The following is a 13,032-nucleotide window of genomic DNA, read 5'->3' as shown; positions in this document are numbered from 1 at the left end:
GACAGCTTTTCCATCAGGGATTTTACCAAGCCATGGGAAATTACACTGAGCATTGATTCCGAGGAAAGCAGTTCTTGTTCACTTTCAGCCAGCTGTTCCAACACAAATTCTGATACATAGTCCTCTACTAGGAATGGCTCAGCTTCCTCTGGGCTCACTTTTCCCTTTCCATAATCAAATTCTTCCTCCCCCACACTCTGAATTACATTAAAAAGCTGTTCTTCAGTAGACAATTCATTAGAAAAAGGGGTGCCTGCCAGTATGTTTGTGGTTGTACATTTTTCCAAAAGTGTCCTTATAAGTTTCTCACATACAACATTGAGAAGGAAAATGGATTTGGGAGATAAGCCTAAGTTATTAGGCTGCTTCTCAGAAGAGTCAAAAAAATGTCTCGTTGATGCCTTGACAGAGTTCAAAACTCCACTTTGACATTCATCTGGCAAAAACAGATCTAAGACAATATTAAAAATTTTATTCACCATTTCTTTAGATTCATGACTTTTTAGGCTCCCTAGTAGATTGTCTAATTTAGATGCTATAGAACTGATTTTATTTTTCTGGACAAGTTGATCTGTTCTATGACTAAGTGATGGGTCTGACCTTCGTCGACTTACCTCTCTTTCTATGAATGTTGTTTTCTGGCAAACCTGAATACTCTGATTTTTAAATGTGGGAACTGATTTCCCTTTAGTTTTACACTGGTTATTAATTCCTACTTCTTTTGTTAGCACATGAATCACTCCTATTAGGAGATCTTGAAAGAGATCATCAATGTCCATGGTATCACTATCTGGATGATAAATGTATTTTGTTTGCGGGGAAGCGGCTTGCTCAGTAACATCTGTCTTTAAAATGTTACTATTACATAGGATTCGAGTAATAATTTCAAAAATACTGAAAGCAATATCATCGACAGGAATTGTTCTACTCTTGGATCCTTGGGCTCCCAACATTTCAGAATTAATTGAAACGAATTTGTCAGATGCTGAAATTTTGTTTCCAAAGTATTTCGCTTTTGCTCTGCCATCTTCTGTACCATCTGAAATACTTGAAATTATATGGAACATGACACAGTCAGTGAGATGTTCACAAAACTCATTTAAAGAATATTCAGTGTGCCCACTTCTCAGAGGCCTCTTTGGATCTAATTTTTTTCTTGATAATGAAGAAACAATGGGTATCTTTTCATCGCAGGAACCTTAAACAAAAAGCATTGTGATTTTTAGCATGTAGCCAGGAAATTGCATAACATTTAAAAATACTTGTTTTTTTTAAATATGTGAACATATCATAAACATATGAATATATTATTTTAAAAAACCTAAAATCTTAGCAAAGAAATGAATGGATTTTCTTCCATTTTCTATTTCCTTTCTTACTTCCTGATTCCACCTCTATTTTTATACCTTTTTATCTTTTAGCTGAGAAGGAAATCAAAAAGGCTAATAGAGATAAAAAAAATTTCTGTAATTCAAGTATTGGCAGTTCATGAATAGCTGTGGACACTAAATAACTAGCTATCCAGGAAATATCGGGGCCAAGAGAGATCTTTCCTAGAGCACAGGATCATAGAGTTTAGAGCTGGCAGGTACCTCAGAGGTCAAGAGGCCAATTCCTTCATTTTGCAGAAAAGGAAACTGAGGAGCTGGGAGGAGTGAGGTGACTTGCCCAGGCTCACACAGTGTGTCCCTATCTAAAGCTAGATGGGACTTCAGAAGCCACCTAGCCTAATCTCTTCATTTTACAGAGGGGTAAGCTCAGATCCAGGCAGAGTAAGCAAACTGCCCAGATAGTAAGCATCAGAGGCAGGATTTGAATCCAAGTCAGACATTCTGTGATCTCCAGTTATATAGTAGAATATAACTGCTGAGTGCCTCAAGCTTTTTCTTTTACAAAGTATGAGTGGTAAGGTTTAATATGGACCTTTTGGGTAGAATAAAATCATAATTTAGAGCTGACAAATCTTCATGTCCTTATTGTTTAGCACAGTGCCTAACATATAGTAGTACTAAATAAATGCATACTGAGGATGATAATGATCATGATGATGACAGATTTAGAGCAGGAAGGGAAAATGATATCACATAATCAGGATGCACAAGTAAATATCTATACAAATAAAGAGCAGGGGATTGAAGGGAGTGGTTGACACTTGAACCTGACTCACATCTGAGCTGGTCAAAAGATGGAAGAATATGTAGATGCAAATAGGTGGGTACAGAAATATCTTTCACTTAATAAGGAAATTGGAGGGAAACCAAAAGCTATTAAATTGTACATGTAAGATGTACAATTTTGATCCACAGATACTATTTCTAGGTCTATAAGCTAAAGAGATCAAAGAAGGAGAAAAACAGCCCATATGTACAAAAATATTTATAGCAGCTCTTTTTGTGATGGTGATAGAAGCTGAGAGGATGCCTGTAATTGGGGAATGGTTGAAGAAGTTAAGGTATATGAATGTGACAAAATACTATTGTACTATGAGAAGTGATGAAGGAAATGGTTTCAGAAAAAACTAGGAAGACTTGTATGAACTGATACAAAGTAAATTGAGCAGAATGAGGAAAACAATCTATACAGTAACAATAATATTGTAAAAGTAATCAACTCTGAAAGGCTTAGTGACTTTGATCAACAAAAGATCAACCACAATTCCAAAAGACTCATGAACATACCTCCAGAAAGAGAATCAATGAACTTAGAGTACATATTGAAGCACATTTTCTTCTATTGCTTGATTTTTTTTCTTATAACATGGCTAATGTGTGAATTTGTTTTTGCATGTCTTTAAATACTTTAATAGTTTTAATTTTTATTCTCACAATGGGTGGAGTAGGGGAAAGAATTTGACATTGAAAAAACCTGAATAAAAAAAAGAAATTGGAGAGAAAGAGAAGGGAAACTTAGAAAGAGGGAAGATTAAGAGAATAGAGGGATTAACCCTAAGCAAAACACATTCTGTGGATACACAAAAATATTTATGAGTCTTTTTAAGGTACTCCTCTGAAAGAGTACTCATAAATTGGGGAATGGATGAACAAATTATGGTGTATAAATGTGATAGAATATTACTGTACTCTTATCAGTATAATGACTGACCAGAATTTCAGAGGGCTAATGATAAATCATGAAACACGAATGAGAGGTAAAGGACTCAGTGCAAAATGAGACAAATATCTTTTGGACATGGCCAATTTGGAAGTTTGCTTTGATTTACTATATATATTTGGAATAGGCTTTGTTTTTCTTGCCTTCTTGCTTGGGGGGGGGGTTGGGAAGGTAAGAAAGCATCTGCCTTAGCTGATTTTAAAAATTTAAAGAAAAAAGAGAGGAAAGAGGAGGCCAAGCCAAGATGGTGGAGTAGCAGGAAGAAGTGCAGCAAACTTTCTCCCCACCCCTTAGAAAAATTCCAAATAAATAGAAAATGTATCTCCCAGAATCTTGATGGGAACATCCAAGGGGAAAAAATCACAGTAAGTCATTTTTCCAGCTCAGGTTAGCCTAGCAAGACAGAGAAGACTAAGGACACTGTGGACAAGGCCTGACTAATGATGTAGTGCAGAGCACTCCAGAACAGGGAGAGGTTAGGCACCAAGGCAAAAGAAGGATTGGGATCTAGCAGTGCTTGGTGTAGGAACAGGTACCATGTGTCACTTTTGTTATTCACTACCCAGTTCAGGGTCATAGATCCAGGGTATATTAAAGACAGGATTGGGCCTAGGGATGGTATTCTAGGGTGAGGAGTGGTAAGAGGCTCTAGGTTGTATACCAAGAAAGAATCAAATTCTGAAGCACCAAACCAGCAGAACTTTTCAGCTAGCTGATAGTGACTGAATCCAGTAGCAGTCTACTATATATGCCAAACAAGGACAAACCCACAGGCCTGTTACTTTGACCCAAATCCATATCAGGAACTTACAGAAGCAATCAGACCTTGCCCTGATCAGACCACAATGGGAACACCGAAAACATGCAGGTCCCTGGCTTTAGTTGTCCAGAAATCCTAGAATAATAAAATGCTCTATTCTCCAAGAAAGCAATTGCAGGACCAGCCCAGACATTCCCTTCAGAAGTGTGTAGAACCTGGCCCTAACAAGTTCTGAAGTAGGCCTAGAAGAATGAACAAATTTTTAAAAAGCTATTATCAAAAGCTATTATGGTGATAGAGATGCTCAAGACACAAATCTAAAAGAAAAGAATGGCTCCAAAAACATCTACAAGCAAAATCTCAGAGAAAAATATTGTTTTGGCTGAGTCAACTAGAATTCCTGGAAGAGATGAAGAGTTTTAAAAAGTTTAAAATTTTTTTCAATGAATGGAATGAGAATGCAAGAAGAAAAATTGGAAAAATAATGAGAAAGAAAATGCTAAGAAGAATTAGAAAGGGAATTAACAGTTTGGCATGAGATACAAAATCTTCCCCCCAAAAAACTCCCTGTAAATTAAAATGGGCTACAGAGAAGAGAGTAAGAAATATTTTTTAAAAGTTAAAAGACTGAAAAACTTAGAAGAAAATATAAAGTATCATATAGCAAAACCAACTCACCTCAAAAATAGATTGAAGAGAAAAAAAATGTAGGAACTGTGGAACAACCTGAAAGCCAGAAACCCCTCCCCACATGCCTATATATAATTCAAAAAATATTTTTTAAAGAGTTCTTTTTTTGTGATTTTTTTGTCTATCTTTTTCCATTTGGTCAATTCTACTTTTCAAGGCAATTCTTCTATTCATGGATTTTTGTGATTATTTGGCCTATTACTTTCTTCAAAAATTTTTGGTGCCCCCTTTACCACGTTGATGACTTTTTTTTTTCACGATTTTCTTGCATCACTCTCATTTCTCTTCCCAATTTTTCCTTTCACTCTTACTTGATTTTTAAAATCCTTTCTGAGCTCTTTCATGCCTTTAGACCAATTAATTTTTTTGAGGCCTTGGATGTAGCAATTTTGACTTTGTTGTCCTTTTCTGAGTTTGAGTTTTGATCTTTCCTGTCACCATAGTAGCTTTCTATAGTCAGGATTTTTTTTTTTTTTTGCGCTATTTATTCCTTTCCCAGCCTATTTCTTGACTTCTCACTCTATGCTAAAATGGACCTCTGCTTCTGGAATGGAGGGTGCACTGCCTCAAGCTGTGTGTGTATGTGTGTGTGTGTGTGTGTGTGTGTGTGTGTGTGTGTGTGTGTGTGTGTATGTGTGTGTAGCTGTTTTCAGAAATAATTATGGGGACTCACAAATTTTTGGTTTTTCCAAAGTGGTATGATCTAGGGAGAGGTGTGTTTACTACATCTGTGCTGTGCTCTGGTTTTGTGAGCAACCGTAAGCACTCTTTTCTGCTCTGGAGCTGGAACCAGGGTCCCAGCTCCCCTGACTGCAAGATCTACTGCGCTAGTGCTCCTCCGCACCCTGCAACAGAGAACCAGGACTGTAACTCTGATCTAAGTATGGGAAAATGACAGAATCTTGCTCCTATTTCCAGCAAGGGGACCCCTGTAATCTCCTTCTTACCAGTTGTCTGATCCCCTTACCACCTGTGGATTGAGAGGCCTGGAAACTGCCACTGGTGCCACTGATTCAGAACCCCTAAAGACTACTGCTAGTTTGTTGTAGTAAGCACTGTGCTAGACTATACTCTATTCTCACTCCAGTAGAACAGATATTTCCTGCTGATCTTCTAAGTTGTCTTGGCCAGGAAGATGGATTTATCCCATCCTTTTGTGGGTTCTACTACTACTCTAGAATTTATTTGAAGCATTATTTAAACTTGTTTAGAGAGGTTTGGGGAAGAGCTCAGGAGAATCCCTGCCTTTTCCCCACCATCTTGAGTTTTTCATCTTGGACCATTTCAAAAAATCTTACGATAAAACTGCCTGGATCTCTTAGAACCAGGAAGCAAAGTGGAAATAGAAAGAACCCACTGATAACCTCCAAAGAAACCCCAAAATGAAAACTTCCTAAAATGTCATAACCCAAAGCTTTCAGGTCAAAGAAAAAAATAAAGCAAAATCAGCCAAAAAGAAAATTCTTGGGAGTCACAGGATCACACATGATTTAATAGTCAAAGAAGTAGAGAGCTTGTATTACAATATTCTAGAAGACAAAAGATATAACTGTATAGCCAAGAATAACTTATCCACCAAATTGAATATAACCCTACAAGGGAAAAAAATGCCTTTCATGAAATAGGGAATTTCCAAGTATTCCTATTGGAAAGGTCAGAGCTGTGTATAAATTCTGAAGTGCAAACACACAAGTCAAGAAAAATATAAAAAGATAAAGATGAACAATCGTAAGGGGCCAAAGAAGGATAAATTGATTACATTATTATTTGAGAAAATGGTACATGTGACCCATCTGATCATCATCAGGGATTACAGGAGGAGGCTAATGTAGACAGAAGCCTTAGGACTGGTTTTGTTATGTCTTGATGAATTTAGAAGAATCAAAAGGGAAAGAAAAGTAAATACAGTACAGAGGTGGATTAGGGACCTGTATCTCTCATAATTAACATGTGCAAATAGAAGCTTATGCAAACAAGGAAAAGGGAGTAGGGAAGGTGGCTGACACTTGAACATCACTTATCTGACCTGGCCAAAGGATGGATGTGATGACCGCATATTTTAAAATCAGCAGGAGTTAGGAATTCAGGTTAAGGGAAAATCTTCAAGCTTTATTCTTTTTGAGGTGAAGGGGGATTAGCAATGTGAGCAGCTGTGACAAGAAGCCAGCCAGCAGTCCCTCCCTGCCTCCCTTCCTGCCCCTCAGCCTCCACCCACCAAAATCGTCATTTCCTATACAACACATCAGGAATTGCATAAAGAGTGGGCGAGAGCCATTCTTTCTCCAAGCATATATATTAATAGAGTATGGTCCAATTACTATTTAGCCTCACGTGCTTGGGACCTCAGTGCATCAACTCGAGCTTCAGCCCATTACAGATGGAAGACTCCATATACACACATATAGTTGGATTCAGAAACGTTTCATTCAATAAAGAAATAAAAGGGAAAGAGAAAAGAGAATTAGAGGGAAGATGGTTTAAGGGATAAGGGCAATGAGTTAGATGCTGGGCCTGGAGTCAGGAAGACCTATGTTTAAATCTAGACTGTCTACCTATTCTTCACTTACAGCTAAGAGCATTATTTGAAATGTACTAAATATTATTGGGAAAGAAAATGCCTATTTCCCTCCTTTGTTACTGTATTACCTTGTTATCTTTTGGAAGATACGGTTTCCAAACTTTTAGGTCATATTTTTCCTTTATCTGAAGTGAAGGTTAAAATTCAGTCTCAAAAACTTACTAGCTGTGTAACCCTGCGAACATCACTTTGCTCTCTTTGCCTCAGTTTTCTCATCTGTAAAATGAGTTGGAGAAGGAAATGGCAAACTACTGCAATATCTCTGCCAAGAAAACTCCAAATGGGGTCACGAAGAGTTGGATATGACCAATAAACAACAATAACAGATTAAGGGATGAGATTATTCCTAAGCAAAACTAAATATGAATGTACAAAATTTAGCTCTTTTTTGATGTGGCAAAGAATTGGAAACTGAAGGGTACCATCAATTGGAGGACAGCAGAACAATTTACAGTATAAAATTTGATGCAATACATTGCGTTGTAAAAAAAATGAGATAAGGGATGGGTTCAGAGAAATCCGGGAAGACTGATGCAAAATGAAATGAGTAAACCCAGGAGGAAAATTTATGCAATGGCAACAATAAGGTAAGGTCAAACAACTCTGAAAGAAATAGAAACTCATATTGATATAATGACCCACCATAATTTCAAAGGATTAAGATGAATATACTACTTACCTCCTTTTAGAGGAGAAAAATTCAGAATACATGAGACTTTTTTTGGATCTGGACAGAAATTTGTTTTGTTTTTATCTGCTAACAGATTAACAGGGGATGGATGCCAGAGAAAAACGGTAGTTTTTTGCTGATGGAAAAAGTATTTAAAGAAGAGAATATAAAGAAAATAAATTTGAGTACCTTGAGATGGTTCAGAGTGAGGGAAATAAAATGAGAGGAATCTGAGGGAAAAGATTAGAATCAATTTAAGCAAAACTAATCTCAGGGCTTAAATGTGAACTTAAAAGAGGTGCAAAAGGATGGCAGAATCATTGTAAAAGAATTAAATGACAGAAAGCAAAACCCTGACAATAACAACCTTAAATATAACTAGCTTAAACTTCCTAGTAAAAAAGAAAATGAAAGAATACAAAACTCAACAATGTGCTGCATTTAAGAAACACACTGAAAACAAAGGTAGAGTAAAAATGAAGAACACAACCCCCCCCCCCCAGCAGTTTTTTTGGAACAAAACCACAACAAATAGCATAGCATATAAATCTTTAAAGGAAAAGCTGACTGAATTGCAAAAGAACAATTAGTAACACAACTGTCAGGTGTTTCTCCTTCAGAGCTGGATAAGTTATCAAGAAGAAAATCAAATGGGGAAGCAGCTGAAAAGACTTGTTAAAAACAGATTTGAAAGACTTCTATTGTCCTTTGGGTGGGATTATTAAATAACTTATTTCACATCATTATTTCATATGCTTGCAACTGATCATGTCCTATGATTCAAGGAAATTATATTTATTACATTTTATAATTATAAAATTATAAATATGAAAAGGTAAAACATACATAAAACAATAAAATAGCAATTAATACGGGGGCATAAGCAAAAGCGAACTAAGTGGAGATTAAGTACCAACATTCTGAATAATGAGTGGGTAAAAAAAGCATAACAAATAACCACTAAAAAAGGATTAAAACAACGAGACAGCATGCAAAAAAATTTTTGGATGCAGCTGAAGCAGTTCTCAAAAGAAATATGTTATTATTTACAACCGAGAAGTTATTAAAATTTGTATGTGCCAGACCCGGAAATTCTTTTATCTGATCACAATCCTCTATCATTCCATGTTTCACTATGCCTCAGGGCCTCTAATCTTGTTCTTTGTCCTCATCATCACCTCTAATCCTTCCACCCATCTGGTCTTTCCTAGGCTATTACCCCCACACTGGCTACATTCTACTGCCTTTCCTATCCTAACCCACTGCTGGACCAATTTAGCTGCACACTATCCTCTACTTTGAAACTCCTATTGTTACTTAAGCCTTGTCAAATTTCAATCCCAGATTATTTTTATCATCTACCTGCTTTACTGATATTTATATGCTGCTGAGTGGAGCTGGAGGAAATCATGGTGATTACACAAAATTCATATTATCTAATTATAATATCTATTATCTGCTATAAATTTTTATTATCTAACTTCAACTAGGCCCTTACTACAGCAAAGTAGTTAATCCTTTTTCTCCCTGATTTGCCATCTTGCTCTCCACAGTAGCTTTTCTACTCTTCAAGTGTCTCAGTGGTATCTATCCCTTCCCTACCATTTCAGCTGAGGCCAGTCACTGAGAGCTCTATCTTTGCTTCTTTATTTCATATCACCCCTCTATTTCCTTCATTTCAGTGTTGGATGTAGAAGTGGCAGTTCTCCTTGATAAGACTAAGACTAACTGCTCTACAGAGAGCCTTGATCCCATTCCCTCACATCTTTTCCAACAGATTATCTCTACTATCACACGCACACTGTCTTTATCTTCAGTCATGTCCATTTCCAGCTACACTGGCCTTACTTGCTATTCCTTACTCATAACATTCCTTCTCTTATTTCTGTACCTTTGAGGTATTCCTTCCCAGAGCCCTGGCCTGGGAATGGTCTCCTCACTTATGGAAGGATACACCTGAATTTTAGTTTCTCTGTCTTCCTTTAAGACTCAGCTCAAATCCCACTTTTTACAAGTCTTCCAGTCCAACTAGCTGCTGGTACCTTCCTCTTTTAAGATTATCTTCCCTCTATTCTCTACCTAGTTGTATGTTCATGCACTTGATGATTTACCTATTAAAATGTGAACTTCTTGGGGATAGGATTTGATTTTGTCTTTTTTTGTATCTCCAATTAGTACTAACACTGGAGTGCTAAATAAATGATTTTTTTTTTGTCAGAAAAAAAGTTAGCTTCCCTCCCCAATGTGGTTATGGTTTTTTTGTCAGTTTGTTGAATAAGACAATGACTTACCTCCTCTTTGGAGATTCTTGAAATATGTGACAATAGACACAGTAACATGTCTTGCTATCCGGTTGATTTCCGATGGACCCAGTTCATAATCAACAAAAGCAAAGACTTCAATTGTTTTTAAGGGTTCAATTTTATCTGTCTTTGGAAATGTTTTGTTTTCCCACTTTTCAAGTAAAGTATAATCTTCATTTGGATTTTCATGAGTTTTGGCTTCTTTTTCACTGGCATGTTGGAGTCTTTTTTCCCATGTTCTCAGCAAACTACTCTCATTCTTTTGCTCTATAGATTCTAAGGAAATACTGGATGATGATTGTGATTTTGATATGAAAAATGGTTTGATTGTCTCCACGTTGCTTCCTGTTGCATGTTCCTCTGTCCCCAGGCCATAACAAGACAGGACAGTGTTGACAATATTTTCAGCAGCAAGACATATTTTTAGTGGACTAACAGTTGTATAGATATTCTTTGGTTTATTATCTGGTCTTTGTTGCCCATAGTGAAATGGTCTTGGTTCCTCCTCATTCTCTTCCAGGTCCATAAATGGCACAATTTCTTTAAATACCACATCACTGTGGTCACTGTTTTTCTTGAACAATTTTTGTAAGACACTCCCTTCTGGAACAGAACTCTCTTGTTGTGTGAGATCTTGTTCAAAATAGTTAAAATTGCATCTCCTTGAGGAAGTCTCTCTTTCTTCTCTTATACTAGAACTTGGTCCTGGTTCTGATTCAGGCCTGCCCACTGTGCCTGGAGTTTGAGAGATGTCTCCTGCAGAGTATCTGCCATACGAGGAGGGACGATTAGATGAATTGCTATTATATTGTCTTAGATCTTCCTCTGAGGCAATCACTGTACCAGGCACTTGAAAAGGTGGAAGACTTTCCCGAAGAGGGACTCCTTTTAACTTGCTATTGGATGTTTTCATTGTAGTCTCCACTTCAACTCGGTGAACAGTATAAGTATTTTCAGCTCCTCGAACTGGGCTTTCCTTAGGTATATTTTCAAGCACAGAATCACTGAAATGAATACACTGGTTCATTAGATTACTAATGATTTCACCTGCTACTATGTTTTCTTCTAAGATGTTAGTTGAAGATGGATCCATTCGGCTGATTTCTTTTTCTAACTTGCACTTAATTATATTTAGCATATCTCTAACAGCATTAATTGCATAAGTACGCAGTTCTGAATGGAATGAATGCACCTGAAAAAGGGTTTTCTGTATGTTTTCCTTTGTGATCATACTATTTAATTTTGATTCATCAGAAAAATCATTCAGTGGTTGTAATTTGGGCAATATTCTCCTATTTAGTGGTCTCTGCTGGGCAGGATAAAAAGTTTCAATAGGTATTTTCATAATTTCAGAAAATTCGTATTTAGAGATATGCTTAAATTGCAGATCTACAAATGCTTCCAAGGTATGTAACACGTTCTCAATAATCTCTCTAATAATTCTTCTATTAGAACTCAAAGAGATCTGATCCTTCAGTTTTGTACTATATGAAGGTACATTGCTCAAGAGCTGTCCAGCTGGGAAAAAATATTTAGTCTTAGAATTAATCTGCTCCTTTTTTCTTGCTAGAGTTTCCTTACTATCAGGAACGGGCATCTCAGTCAAAAAACACAATTGTAACTTTTCAAATAGAATTTCAACAATTTCTCGGCCAAATAAATTAATTTGTGCTTTGGAATCATCAGTGCTAGCAGGTGTTCTTTTAAAATTATTACAGAAAATACTTTCACAAGCCTCAATAGGGGGCATCTTTAGGAGGGAAACAGAACATTCTAACTCTTTCACTTTTATTAAAATTTCACTCAAGACATCTTCAGCGACCATTAGTAGCTTATATTTTTCATTTTCCATGTCATTTGACTCTGTTTGCCATTTATCAAACATTTTCTTAAAAATTCCTTCTTTAGGAAAAATTTGTTCTAGCTGTGAAGAAACATTTTCCAAGAAAAAACAGGCCTGAGGTTTGGGAAAAGACTCTGTACCTAACTTCCTTTCTGGAAATTTGACATCTTCCAAGTGTGCAGATTTAACCTGATAAGTGAAGTTATCTGAATCAGAGGAATACAATCCTTGTAAAACTGTATTAACTAGTTCACTTGCTGCTGTGATTTGGTCAGAATTTTGTAAACTTCCTATATTAACCATAATTTTACCACGCTTCACCCTATGGAATTCATTTACAATGCTTTCCAGGATGTTACTCACTATATCTTTGGCATAAGTTTTTAGCTCACATATAGTCAACTTTGCTGGCAGAGGGGAGTTTATCACATCTCCTGTCGATAAGGTATGTGAAAGGCTAAGGAGAGACTTGGAACGACTTCCTCTCAATGGAATTTTCTCTTCTACGGGTATTTTGGCCTTCCCCTTCCCCTTAGAATTACCAGATATTGCCTGGGATTTTGTCTTACATTTCTGTACTGAGTTGAGCTTCAAGCTTGTTCTTAAATTATTCCTAAGGCCTGACTTAGGGCCGATTTTAGCCACATGTTGCCGGGAAGATGGGATGCCATCAGATGGAACATCAGGGGAAGAGTACTCTTCTAGGTTCAAGGAAGCAAAAGATATCATCTTATTAAGAACCATTTGCACCAGATCTTCACCCATTCTCAATGGAGAACGGTGCAATAAAGTGTCTTCTAATATGTTTTTAACACCTGAATGAGGATAAGTTTGAGGCATTAAGGCCTGAGAAGGCTCAATCCTTTTTTCTGACAGTTTGGATATACTGAAATATGGTGCTTTTGTCATCGATATCTTTTTATCACCAGTTCCAGTTGGTTCTCTCTCTGTTTCACTCTTCTCATATATAGATGTCACAACCAGAGAGTACATTTTGCTAAGTACACTATCAACTATGTCATTTGCTACCATAGTAATATTGGACTGAAAAGATTTTTTGGGAGCCCTAGTAGATGT

This window comes from Antechinus flavipes, chromosome X, assembly GCF_016432865.1.
Source record: "Antechinus flavipes isolate AdamAnt ecotype Samford, QLD, Australia chromosome X, AdamAnt_v2, whole genome shotgun sequence".
In the NCBI taxonomy this organism is placed as follows: domain Eukaryota; kingdom Metazoa; phylum Chordata; class Mammalia; order Dasyuromorphia; family Dasyuridae; genus Antechinus; species Antechinus flavipes.
Note: the sequence above shows the minus strand (reverse complement) of the source record.